A 13,505-nucleotide genomic window follows, 5' to 3' on the forward strand; every position below is an offset into this window, starting at 1 on the left:
TGTAGTACCCAAATCAACTATCAACTTGATTTGATTTCCTTATTCATAATCCATCCACTACATTCTCTGCAAACATTTTCATTGGTGATCCCATGTAAGAGACAAGGCCTCAAGCACCAGCGAAGTATGCAGTTTAAATTGGATTAGACATTCTATGCAGGTACCAACTTGACACCCTTTATCTCCCAACACCAGTCTCAATGTAAAAATACAACATGGCCATTAATACAACTAGCCACGAGATCCAAAGATCCTAAACCATATATTCCGATCGTATTCGAGAAACTTGGCTTTGATACCATGTTAAAATAGGATCTAATAATCTGTTTTGTAACTTGTAATAGCACTTGTAGATTTTTTATGTATTTTCCAAGTTACTATTTGAATGAATATATATGTGATATAAAGAGGTATGTCTCTTGGAGAGACATGTCTCTTTAATATATTAACTTACATTAGTTATAGTTATATCACAAGTAATATACTCACAATATATTATAATGGTTACATAACAAGATTATATATATATATATATATATATATATATATATATATGTTAATTATTCCATAAATAATATTTGTCATATATTATCTATATATCTCATATATATAATATAATTTATCCGACAGAATTATAACATTAACAATATTTCATCATCTTTGTAAAATAGTTATTGGCTGTTTTAGGAAGAACATTGGCTCATATTGTTTATATCTGTCGTTCAACTTATTACATCTATTCATTCTAGCATGCTTTAAATGTAGTCACAGCCACCAAATACTGATATCGTATGTTGTTATAATAGTCTCTGTTTATATTTGTATCAAAATACCACATATATTTCAGTATCCTCTTTTATTGAACTTTATTTATATGATTGATATTAAGTCAATCTATTTATAGATTGGCTTCCTCTTTATATCTTCATAACTTATGCATCTGAACACACAGTTTTGACATCAATGACAATTCTTTTCATCATACCTTGGACATCAATGACAATAAGTGTCAATGTCCATCAAATTGCTTCCTACATGTTAATGTATAGATTAGTTAGAGAGTTATACATAACTCTTATAATTATACTTATGTCATTTTATATATGTGATATTTGATAAACATATATATATATATATATATATACTGTTATTTTAAATATAAACTAAAGACATAAATTATATATATATATATATATAAAAGTAGAGGCTCATCTGTATATGAATGTAAACCTGACTTACAAATTATTGGGTGTCGGTTTATTAGACTCGATATATGTTATCGAGCGCTTGCATGTGTTTTATTATATGTTGTCCGCCATTTGTTTAAAACTGCGCTTAGTCAAGAATAGCCACGACTAATAGACGTGACTCAAATATGAGTCACGGCTATTAGTCATGACTCCTCTGCTTTTACATACACTGCCGCATATATATATAACCATCGTGACTCCTCTGCTTTCATAAACAACGAACACATAAATATTAAAGTCTTCAAGTTATTGAAAGCAGGGAAATTCTGAATATCGACTGCAGGATTAAAGTGCTGGAAACATTTCTCACCACATTCAGTTATTCATTATATTCTGATCTTGAACCAGTGATACAGTAAAATATAAGGATTAAGTCTGATACATTAACATGGTATTAGAGCAGGCTTAGAAGAAGTATCCTAATATCAGACTATAAATTTTCTAGGTTATAGAAACATCAGATATTGTTAATAAAATGGTGAATAGCATGAGACTTGAAGATAGGCTAGAAGGTGATTTAGATTTTGTAGGCTGGAAGCTACGTCTGAAACTTATACTTAAAGAACATGGTTTAAATAAGTTTATTGAAAAATCTAACCCGTCACCTAAAGGAAATGAGGAAATAGAAAAATGGGAAAGTGATAACAATAAAGCTATGAAAATTATTGTGGATAGTGTTAAAACTCATCTACTTCCTGTAATCTCAGAACTAGACACTGCACATGAGATGTACAATGCTCTTGAAAATATGTTTGAGATAAACATTATTGTTCGGATCATTACATTAAAGGATAGAATGTCAAATATTAAAATGAATAAAGGAGAGAAAATTTCCTCTTACTTCATGAGAATAACTGATCTTCGAAATCAACTTTCTTTTGTAGGACATATATGTGATGGAAAGGAGTTAAGAATAATGGCTCTAAAAGGTCTTCCATCATCATGGGATACCTATAGAAAAGGGGTATGCTCTTGGTCTAAGTTACCTAAATTTGAAAGACTAAAAGCTGACTGTATACAAGAAGAGTGTATGCAAGTAGCTCGAGGTCAAAATCTTTCCTCCTCAAAAGAAGAAGTACATGCCCTATCTACTCAAGTAAATAAGAAGAAAAGAAAATTCAAACGAAGGAAAAAGCACACTGACTTCTCCAAAATGCAATGTTATAGGTGTGATAAATTTGGACATCCAACATCTAGATGTCCTGATAGAGTTAAGACTCAAGCCTCATTTGCGACCACTCAAAACTCTAATGGGAATTCTGAACATAATGCCTTCTATTCAGCACTCTCCAGTGAAGCATCAACCAGATCAAGCACTTGGGTAATTGATAGTGCAGCCTCTCGACATATCACAGGCTTCAAAGGGTAGTTAGACTCTCTACAAGAAGACTATGTGGATGAAAAGTAACCATTGGAGATGATTCAAGCTACCCTATAATGGGAATAGGAACATGTACCATTCATCTGAAATCAAGGAAAACTGTTGAACTTACTAAGGTACTATATGTACCCGGCATAAAAAGAAACCTGCTTTCTATCTCTGCTCTTGAAGATGAAGGACTCAGGATTACATTTATGGAAGGAAAGGTCTTAGCTTGGCCTAAGAACTCTAACATAAAAAATGCATACAAAATTGGCTCAAGACATGAAAGTCTCTATCAGGTTAACTTTGTCTCTCATTCAGCTCTAATTTATGATTCCTTCAAAGAAAATGAAATCTGGCACAGGAGATTAAGTCATCTTCACTTTCGAGGATTATCCTCTATAGGAAAAATGGTAACAGGTATATCTAAGCTTAATCCATATCATTAAGGAACTTGTAAAGGTTGTGCCCTAGGGAAGAATGTTAAAACTACATTCCATAATAGTCAAACCAAATCCAAAGAAATGTTAAAACTACATTCCATAATAGTCAAACCAAATCCAAAGAAATTCTAGAACTTATTCATTCAGACTTATGTGGTCATATGTCAGTTCCATCTCTAGGAGGGTCTCTATACTACATATTTGTGGATGATTTTTCTAGAAAGACATGGATCTATTTTCTTAAAAGTAAAGAATCTGAGGAAATCCTTTCTAAATTTAAAGAGTTTAAAGCCATTGTAGAAAACCTTTCTAGAAAGAAAATAAAAGTATTAAGAACAGACAATGGTAAAGAGTACATTTCTGATATCTTTATAGACTATTGTAAAACTGTTGGGATCAAGAGGGAGTGTTCTGTTCCTTACAATCCACAACAAAATGGAATAGCTGAGAGGAAAAATAGATCTATAGTTCATTATGCCAAAGCAATGCTTCATGATCAAAGTCTTGAGACTTTTCTTTGGGGTGAAGCTTCAAATACTGCTGTTTACCTTCAAAGTAGATGTCCCCTCTTATCTTGAATTTAAAACTCCTGAAGAAGTATTTACTGGGAAGAAACTTGATCTTAAGCACCTAAGAATTTTTGGTTGTCTTGTCTATGTTCATATTCCTAAAGAAAAGAGAACCAAATTAGAGCCCTTAGGAAAGAAAGGAATCTTTGTAGGTTATAGTGAAACCTCAAAAGCATATTGCATCTATATCCCTGGACAAAGGAATATTGAACTAAGTCGAGATGTAATATTTGATGAAGATTTGGCCTACAAAAGATCTAAAGATGAATCAAATTCAAAAGAAACTCTAGAAGAACAAAACCTTGATAATGAGAGGGAGTCTCTAATGGAGGAAGATAAACAAATTGAACCTATGGACATTACTCACACCTCCGAGGAAAGGAAAAGACCTTTATGGGCTAGAAAGCTAATTGAAGAAAACTATTCCATTCCTTCAGATTTCATTAGGGAGAGGAAACGTCCTAATATATACTCAAGTTACATTGCATTAATGAGTGAAATTTCCAAATCTAAACCATCTGATGTAAAAGAAGCCATAAAACATCAACACTGGAAAGATGCCATGACAGAAGAATATAACTCTATACTTAAGAATGATGTTTGGGATATTGTTCCTAGACCGAAAAATAAATCAATTGTCTCCTCGAAATGGCTATTCAAAATAAAACATGCTGCAGATGGAAGTATTGACAAATACAAAGCTAGGTTTGTTGCTAGAGGATTCTCCCAAAAGGAAGGAATAGACTATGATGAAACTTTTGCTCCAGTAGCCAAATATACCTCAGTCAGAACTGTTTTAGCCATTGCTGCATCCAAGGGATGGAAAATTCATCAAATGGATGGAAAAATTGCATTTTTGAATGGTGTTATAGAAGAGGAAGTTTATCTTGAACGACCAGAAAGATTTGAAGTGTACAATAAACAAACTCATGTATGCAAATTGAAAAAGGCTTTATATGGATTGAAACAAGCTCCCCGAGCTTGGTATGAACGGATAGATCAGCATCTAACCAAACTAGACTTCTCTAAAAGCATTGCAGATCCAAATTTATATTACAAAGTAATACAAGCGGATATGTTAATTATGGTTTTATATGTTGATGATCTTTTGATTACAGGAGAAGATCATTTAATTGAAAAATGTAAACAAGCTCTCATATCTGAATTTAAAATGAAAGATCTAAGAATACTACACTACTTCTTAGGACTAGAAGTATGGCAGCATTCTGAAGGAATCTTTCTAAATCAAGGCAAGTACACTCTGGATCTACTTAAAAAATTTGGCATGTTGGATAGCAAGGCAATGAAAACTCCTATGGAAACAAATCTCCTGAAACTAAAAGAAACAATTGAAGATTCTGAAAGTGTTGATCCTACTCTATATCAACAGATAATTGGTTCTTTAATGTATTTGGTGAACACAAGACCTGATATTTGTTATGCTGTAAATGTTTTCAGTCAGTTCATGTGCAAACCTAAACAAACTCATTTGGTGGTAGCAAGGCACATTCTCAGATATCTCAGTGGTACTATTGGATATGGTCTCAAATACTCTAAAACTGAATTAAATTTGAAGGGATATATAGATTCTGATTGGGCAGGAAATTCACAGAATCGTAAGAGCACTTCAGGATGTTGTTTCACATTGGGCTCAGCAATGATATCTTGGTTTAGTCGGAAGCATTCTTCAGTAGCATAGAGTTCTACAGAAGCCGAGTACATAGTTGCATCTATGGGAGCAAGAGAAGCTGTATGGTTGAGGAAACTTCTATTTGGATTATTTGGGAAGCCTCTTCCACCTACTACTATTTATTGTGACAACCAGAGCTGCATCAAGCTATCTCTTAATCCTGTGTTTCATAACAAGTCAAAACACATCGAGATACCTTACCATTATGTTCGAGACATGGTTGAGAAGGATGTAATCAAGCTGGAATATATTAGTACAGAGGATCAAATTGCAGACATTCTTACCAAACCACTTGCTAAGAAAAAGGTGGAACTTTTCCGTAAAGAACTTGGTATGATTGTAAAATTCGAGGACATGTCTTAGAAAAATTGATTATTGTACTTTATTTATTTTTTACATATATAATAAATAAAACTTGTGTTAAATTCTTAAGAAGTGACGACTTCAAAAGGTTTTTCACTTGTATCAAGAGAAGTTGTTGTAACGTGATGTCCTTACAATAACTTGTAGCATGATTCATTTTTGTGAAAGTGTTTCATGTAAGGGCTTTGTCTTGTAAATCAAACAACTAGGCGGTCGATATCATTAATTTGATTATCTACAAGTTGTTTGTATAGATATATTTTCGGTACTTGGTGTATATCATGCCCTGATATTTTGATAGGCCATTACCACACTGAGCATTTGGTGATCATCATTAAGTTGATGTTTCTGATAGGCCATTGCTTTTGAGAGATTGGTGAATATCATGAAATTGATATTCTTGTAGGCCAAACTCTCACGTGTTACAATGTTTTATATTTGACATTGGATAAAAGATGTCTTCTAATCAAAGACCTCTTATACGTGTTTACCCTACTAATCTAAGAGGGAGTGTTAATGTATAGATTAGTTAGAGAGTTATACATAACTCTTATAATTATACTTATTTCATTTTATATATGTGATATTTGATAAACACACACACACACACACACACACACACATATATATATATATATAAACTAAAGACATAAATTATAATTATATATATATATATATATATATATATATATATATATATATATATATATATATATATATATATATATATATATATATCTATTTACATTAAAGTAGAGGTTCATCCATATATGAATGTAAACCTGACTTACAAATTATTGGGTGTCGGTTTATTAGACTCGATATATGTTATCGAGCGCTTGCATGTGTCTTATTATATGTTGTCGGGCATTTGTTTAAAACTGCGCTTAGTCAAGAATAGCCATGACTAATAGATGTGACTCAAATATGAGTCACGGCTATTAGTCATGACTCCTCTGCTTTTACATACACTGCCGCATATATATATATATATATATATATATATATATATATATATATAACCATTGTGACTCCTCTGCTTTCATATACAACGAACACAGAAATATTAAAGTCTTCAAGTTATTGAAAGCAGGGAGATTCTGAATATCGACTCCAGGATTAAAGTGCTGGAAACATTTCTCACCACATTCAGTTATTTATTATATTCTGATCTTGAACCAGTGATAACAGTAAAATATAAGGATTAAGTCTGATACATTAACACTACAATATAAAACTTATTAATGCCAGTTCACTACGAAGGTCATTTATACTAAACCAATCATTAGAAGGATTGAAGAAAATAAAAAGAAGAGTTCACAAAAATGCTTCCTGCAATTTTGTAGAAGAAAATGACGTAAAACCTCTATATTTTTAAACTGAAGCAAGATGGATTGGATTTTAGACCACATCTATAAAACTCGACTAATCCACCTTCTTTGCATGGATGCTTGCAACATACAATTACATGTCACTTCATTAATCATGTTGTGTACCAATGACTTTAGTTTTGTTAGAAGTTGTAATCTTTCCTTGGTGTATTTATAAACCAAGGTTAGAACTCCTTCCTTTATTGTTGTAATATATTAGGATATAAGCCAAGGTATCCTAATATATTTCTTTTTTGTCCTTTTTCCACTACATCTTATTTTTTCATCTAGTGGAATATGTGAGGACAAATATTTATTGTAATTTCTAATTTTAGATTACTCCTCCTTAAGAGGAATCTCACACTTGGCCTCACACACTTATGAATGGTGGCATTCATAGACATTGGAGTTACATTCTAACTCCTCTCTCTCATCTCTATTTAAGAGATGACCCTCTTCTTTCATTTAACAATGAGGTTTCTTCCTCTTCTCAATTATTGTATGAGCGATTGCTCTCTCTCTCTCTCTTCCTTCTTAGGCTTTTCATGCCTCATTCATAATGTCACAAGGGGTTTTCTTTGCTTTCTCCTTTCCAAATATCTTGTCTCATGGTGTTGGAGCTTGAAGCTTTCTCTCTCCTATTTTATGGTAATATCTTATCATGTATTTACTCACTTAGATTCTTTCTTGGTTTTGCTTATTTACATATTTCTTTTTCCATTTCTAACAAGTTTGAGATCAGGATTGGTGGCAAATGATTGTCATGCAAGAAAAGTTCAGCATTGACCATCCACATATTAAGGGCATCCAATCATTCCTTTCCACATATGGAGACTATATTGCTGCTTCCGAGCTCTTCAAGTACAATAATCCTGCCCTCTGCTGTTGGTCTGTCTCCAAAAGAATTGCATTATTCTTGAGCTAACTTTCAGTAGAAAAAATAGTCTCTGTTGGAATTATACTCACTTTTGTTAGCCAGATGCTGTACCTGAGTAGGAGTGATTTCTTTATTATCTGTGCATAAATCAGAGCCTCCCCAAAATCTGGAACTTGGGAAAATTTATTATCCACAGCAGTTGATCTGCATCTATGGTTGCATATCTCCTACTAGCGATTCATCTAACAAATTTGTGGCTTCTCCCAGAAGAATATAATTTTGGATGCCTAACTTCTTGAACTGAGACAAAAGACTCCTCACAATAGCCTCTGGTATTCTAACCAAAATACCAAGGATTGCCCTCTTTTTCTCATGAACAGATGATAGAACTGTTTCTAATTCATCAAGCCTTTTCACAGGTCTATGTACAAGCACCATCTAAAAGAAGAAATCATACCAGTTGATAAGTAGGTGAATGTCCAGTATTTTGCTCGAATTAATTAACTGAGAATCAAGCCCAACCTTTTTACCATAGTTTACACCAGTCCAAAAATCTGCCAATGCTAATACTATAGCATTATGGAGCACACCTCCCTCCTACTATAGAAGTTAATTTTTCAAATTGTGGGTCTCCTGCTGCATGCAACTCTTGTTCTCCAGGCATTCACTTTGCATGCCAGACTTTGCACATATACATGATTCACCACAGATTTATGATATATGAATCTATGACGTATGTGTGTTCTCGAATTATTTTTCTGCAAATTCTATTGTATTTTGTGTTCACATCTGCTTCAAGAGATCTGCAATTTTCTTGCAAGTTGATTCTTTGTTTTCTTCTTAAGGCTGGTTTACCTATTAATTAAGGTTTTACGTGAACCTATTTACCAGCCCTTTTCTGTATGTTGATTTTTAAATTTTCTTTTTAATTCAAATTACTTAATTTAACTTTGTTATGTTCAGAAATTTGATTTAGTTACTTGAAAGTTTAGCAGTGTTGTAGAGTACCATGTCAACTGGTTCTAACCTTTTTCTGGCTTGAATTGAATGTTTACGTCATCCACAAAAAACTCCTAAAATGATATGAAAATGCTAAACCCAAAATCTTGTTGTGCACTTTCAAATTGGAATGGCAACCACTTGATACTGTGAGAAATCAGTTTTATGGTTTACAAAACTGTCCATAGATGAAATGCTGTCTATACCGATTCTGCAATTTGAACATTGACTCTGATAAATTCATTTACTGGCATTGGTAGTGGATGCTCTGTGTTGATTAGGTTCAAAAATCTCTGCTTTTACTCTTTTATAAATTTCAATATTGTGTTCCAAATCTCCCATTTGGGCACAAGCAGATAGGGACTTTAACTCCATAGATACTGGTTGCATTTGCTTAAATTTTTGTGAGCCTTTTGAGAAGTCTATTTGTGGATATTCTGCAGGGCACGACATTCCAGGAGGTCACATTTCTTTGAGACACTGTGTTAAATAGTTCACTGCAACTAATATATGAAACTCACATATAGGGGAGGCACACTTGATTGAACTTTTTCCATTGTCTCTAGATTTGACATTGGATTGTTCTACCCATGCACAAAAGAATCTGATAAGTGTTGTTCTAAGACTGTTAAAGATCTTGATTGGCGTGAATTTGTGACCCTTAATACCCTGTTTGGTGCAAGATGCGGGTTATCTGTGCTCCAGAGGATCTCAATCCTTTGGAAGTAAATCTGGTAAAACCATGAGCAGATCGACCTTTAGATGGGAGGTTGAGAACTTGTAGCTTCCTGAGACATAATGGAGACAAGGAAAATATTTCACGAATTCTTTCAGGGTGGTGGGTCCGAGGTATGCACAGGTGCATAGTTGTGTGTTTGTATAAAATACCTGGTCTTTGTTTGTAATTATAAAACTCTAGTATTTGGCTTCTCGTTACTTATTGTTATTCTTCTGTCGTTCTGTTTGTAAATAATTTTTCCCCGTATGCTAAATTGTTAAAATCCTCTAGTGCCATGTACAGTGTTTGCTGCAGTATACATTTTTCATTTATTTTCAATCCTTATTAGGTAGTGAAGGGGTTTGTTTTGACACTTTTCCAGGTTGATTGTGTAATAACTTTTTAATCAACATTTCAGATCACACTCCATGATCCATCATCAGGATGATAAAGAGAGTAAAGGAGATCATAAAAAATAAGAGTTGCAGACCCAACACTAGCTATAAAAAGGAGGAGGAAGAGGTTGGGTCTGCAACTCTTATTTTTTATGCTCTTCTTAAGCTCTCTTTATCATTCTGATGATGGATCATGGAGTGTGATCCAATACGTTGATGAAAGAACTATTACACAATCTATCCAGAAAAGTGTCACATTATCTATGGATTGTGGAAATCTATTCTCTTTAAGTGAAGGGTTTGTCAGACTCAAGCGAGCATCCATCATTGCCTGTGGTGCATTCTACTTGCACAGAGAAGAATCGGTGGCAGAGGTTAGAGAAGAAGAGCAACATCATTCTTTATGTCCACATGCAACCTTATGGTCAAGTTCCATTCCTCCTCCTGTATTTGAGTCTAACAATGACACATCTTCCACTGATAGTTCTCAAAGATCTATTGCTGGGAGTCTCGGACATCTTTGTGGACAGCAACAGTAAGGAGAGCAGTTGCTAGTCTATGAGGTGACTGCCGGAGTGCATTGTGGGGTCCTGCTTGACAGGTTCCTCTGCATCTGCTAGTGCAATTTGGCTTCTAGGGACATGCTATAAGATTTTACATGATGAATCTTCCAGTGATTCCTCGTAGTTTTATGGATGATTTCTCATCAAGGGTTTGGATTACTTACAGAAGGTCAGTTTGCATTCAAAGTGTGGTTTTGAAAAATTATTTAAGGCTGCCAGTTCAAGCAATTTTGATGGAATAATGGGCATCTAATAAAACTGTGTGGACACATGCACTGAAGTTATTGAGGTTCTGCTGCATTTTCTTACAGTTTTACTTATTTTATTTTGTACAGGTTCTGAACCAATATTGTTAGTGATGTTGGCTGGGGATGTATGCTTCGAAGTGGGCAGACGTTGTTAGCTCAAGGCACGTTTGAGTTATGTTGGCCTTGAATTTTAGTGGTGTCTGAAACACAGTGTTCTTGAATTTTTAAAGCTCGATCACACAGCTAGTCGAGGCTATGGAATCAATGACTTTTTCTGAATGCTTGAGCAAGTTTCAAATCATTGCAAAGTCTGCAACACGACAGGGATTTCTATTTTATCATGAAGTTGACATTATCAAAGAATTTTTTATATATTTATAAGGTTTGATAGAAATTTGTTATGACATTTGTCAATTGAGCAGATTTTTGAATTTAATTTGCATGCTATGCTTTCTCATCATTTAGGAAGGTCTTTGTGAAAGCAAAGGGACAAGGTGACGAAGAATATTTTTTGAACTACTTCATATTAGCAGATAGCAGAGTAGACAAAGGCTAGGATCAAATTTTAGGTATAGTAAACATCATATAGAGTGTGATGGGGTTCTTGCCATTGCGTTGCAAGGTAGCTCGTAAGAGTGATCCTATGTTGGTGATGCAGCCATTTGATTGCAAGATCTACATCGAGATCTTGCAATGTTTTGGAGATTTCCTGTTATGAATTTGATTTTGAATGGTTATCTTTAATTGATATTTTAGTATCTAATAATGTGTATTGTGTGACTACTTGAGATGTCTGTAGAAAATAATTTACATATTTTTTTTATAATCTTATATTGTTTGATATTTTTCTAAACTTATATTTTATATATTAGATTTATTGATAATCTATAAAATTACTGATGAATTTGTTAAATTTTATTAATTTTAGTACTATTTTATAACCTATAAAAATTTTCAACTATTTAAAGAAGATGATCTCTAAATTCTTGCTATATTAGTATTCAATTCTATAAATAAGACTCTAGAATTTGTACAAATTAACCTTAAAAAGTTTATTTTCTGCCCTAATCTACGCATAGTATAAATATTACCATCATTCAAATATGTTTTGCATATGACTTGCGTGTAGTTTTGAGATGCTTCCTCTTCCAACTTGTTAGATATATGAAATAGGTTGGCCTTGCTTCAATTATACATAGTTTTAAACACTCTAATTTCTTCTTTTATATGATTACTAATTTTACAACTTTATTTAGACAATCATTTCTATAAATACAATTGCAAAGAAATTGGGTGTGGGTGTAGACTAAAATGAGCATGAAAGATGGTACAGATTTAAGAGTTATATTTTATTTTTAATCAGTTTCATTATTTATTATAAAGAATTAATTATTTTACAAAAATGTCTAGATAAAATTTGAATCTTAATATTGATTAATTAGTTTAGTTTTACTTTTAGTATTTTTGTATATATGGTCGTTGTTCAATGTTAGATCTCAAATATTTATATAAAAATTTAATAGTAATAATTTAATACAATTATATTAGATTTATTTTATTTATAATATTTGTTAACTTTTATTGAAAAATATTAGTTTTTTCAAAATTTAAGCAAAATTACATTGCCTCTTTCTCATGACCAGAATAAATGACAATTGATAACAAATACTTTGATTTAGTCAATCAATTGCAAAATTGACTAAAATTAATTTTAAACTCATCGTAGTTGTTTCTCACCATTTTCTTATCCCTTACTATCTTCAACTATACTTCATATGGTGGGAACTCTAATGCTTGCATCTCTTTTTAATGAGCATGAGCTTGTTGTTCACTCCCTTACCTAGCATAAATACAATTGTTCAATATTTTCATAAGATGAATCAATTTTGATTAGATTTTAGGTAAATATATAAAAATCAAAAAATGCTAGTATTAAATTTATTCCTCAAAAAATTCCAAACTCATATATATATATATATATATATATATATATATATATAGAGAGAGAGAGAGAGAGAGAGAGAGAGAGAGAGAGAGAGAGAGATCAACTTCAACAAATGGTAATAAAAACCATAACAATATATAAAAATGATAACTTTTAAAAATAATAAACACTCATGACATTTATTTTGTGATGAAGTTAAAATGTTATCTGAAGACAATATTAGAAATTTATTAAAACATGCATAATCATTCATCTAAGTGTGAATGCCATATTCTATTATTCCTATCACTACTAAAGCCTTAACTTCTTCTATTTGGGCCTCATTGTCACCTTCTAACCTATCCAAAACTTATAACATTCAAATTTTCTGTAGTTTGTATTGAAACCCACAATTCACAATCAATAATCAAATGACATCTTAATCCTTTTCATTTTATGATCAACCATTCATAAGTTATATAATTACAATGTCTAATGTAATGAAAAATACAATTATAATATACATAAAATATGATAATCAAACATATATTTACATAAAAACACTATAGTCTATAAATCATTAATATGGTCAATAAAAATCCACAAACTCTATAGTATCTTTTAAAAAATTAGGATGCAAAAAGTTGAGAAGTGACATGCTTGTAATCGTTTGAATGTTGTAGAATGTAGTTGTTGGATCTTGGAATTTAGAGAAGAATGTCTTACAAATGCA

At 32.4% G+C, this 13,505-nt stretch overlaps 1 protein-coding gene across 1 annotated transcript in view; it reads left to right on the top strand.

Annotated features, from left to right (window-relative positions):
* The window catches only part of LOC149552249 (uncharacterized), a 146,047-nt gene extending 134,433 nt beyond the window's left edge, over positions 1-11,614 (top strand). Inside the window, exon 5 of the transcript XR_016352884.1 lies at positions 10,936-11,614. The gene's annotated coding sequence lies outside the window, so the exon portion shown is untranslated. The remainder of the gene's footprint in view (positions 1-10,935) is intronic.
* Positions 11,615-13,505: the final 1,891 nt, after the last annotated feature.

This window comes from Cupressus sempervirens, chromosome 6 (genome assembly GCF_028749045.1).
Source record: "Cupressus sempervirens isolate cs-2001-9-10 chromosome 6, ASM2874904v1, whole genome shotgun sequence".
Lineage (NCBI taxonomy): Eukaryota > Viridiplantae > Streptophyta > Pinopsida > Cupressales > Cupressaceae > Cupressus > Cupressus sempervirens.